We start from the raw sequence: 1473 nt of genomic DNA on the forward strand, positions 1-1473 counted from the left end.
CTTCAATTTTTTTTTTTTTAAGTAATCTCTGCATCCAAGGTGGGGCTCAAAGTCATGACCCCAAGATCAAGAGCCACATGCTCTACTGACTGAGCCATTCAGGCATGCCAACACCAAACTTAATCTTTGAGGCCAACATAAATTCACTATTAGATGACTAGGAAGAGAATAAATTCTGGACGTTTATTTACTTTTATCTTTCCAAAACCCATAGGGAAAAAAGCATTATCTTTCCCAAGTGAGCAACAAAATAAAAAGTATTTGGAGATACAGTTTTATACCTGGGAAATTAACATGTTTAAAACACATACAAGCTAATAATTACTCAATTGTGACAAAAGTCACATCCTCACAAGGACCCAGAAATCCCTTGTCTGCAATTCTGAAATCCAAAACGCTCTGGAAACTAAACATTTTGCTTTGTACTTTTAGTAAGTTATTTGACAGTCAAATTGATCTACCCTAAACTTATTTGGCAGAAGTATCTGACCTGAACTGAATGAGGCTATTTACAGGTATTCCTTTACCCCGTATGAATAATCGTGTGGCTTGCGGCAAAAAAAAACATATATTTGAATATGCAGTGTTTCCCCTGAACTCCCTGGGACGTTACAGAAGTGACAGTGTACGGCATTTGGTTCTACTCAAGTAAGGCAGACAACGCCAGGTCTTTTCCTGGTTGCTTCACAAGGAGAAAGTTTGAGCCCCACTCTAGCCTCCAAGGCCATGGGCCCAGACCCAACCCCGCCTCTCCCAACCGCCATCGTGAGCAGTTAGCTGAGGCTGACGGGTTCGGCGAAGTTTCCTGCCGTGACCTCAATGGGAAACGAAATGTCTCAGCAATCTAAGAGGAGAAAGTCAATGTTATCACGTTGGTGGTCAATGATCCGTTCAGAAAGAGCACCTTGGTCTTGGAAAAAAATACTTTTCTATTTTCATCGCTGGTCATCGGGCCATCGAGGGTCAGAATGAAGTTACGGATTCTTAGCCATCGGTATATGTTCGATACCTATTTACCACCTGACTGATGCACATCGTGGCCAGTCTGTGAGAATTTCCCTCACGTTAAGTGTGGGGGGCACCTAACAGTCACAGAGAAATCGTAACTGGAGGCCTTACGTCGGCGCGGCTCCAGCAATTACTCCGTAAAACTGGTACACTCCCCAAGTAGCTCTCATGGACCCCACCCTCTGGTCGCCAGGGTCGTATCTAGGGGTCTCGCTTAGGAATCTTGTAGTATACGGGGCAGGTTATTTCCGTAACACTAGAGGTGGTGGACTTGACTATGTACTACAGGTGGTGGGACACTCTGGGCTTGGATACCTTAAGACGACGTCAATGCTGATGACACAATGCCAATGTCTTGTTTCCTCACAAGGGAAAAAAGGGGACTCAAGATCACCCCTCTGAAGATGCCCGTCTTTGGAAATGCGGAGTCAGGGGACAAGTCGACCTGTCGGACCGCACCCACGT

Source organism: Crocuta crocuta, unplaced genomic scaffold (assembly GCF_008692635.1).
Source record: "Crocuta crocuta isolate KB4526 unplaced genomic scaffold, BGI_CrCroc_1.0 scaffold1269, whole genome shotgun sequence".
NCBI classification, from domain to species: domain Eukaryota; kingdom Metazoa; phylum Chordata; class Mammalia; order Carnivora; family Hyaenidae; genus Crocuta; species Crocuta crocuta.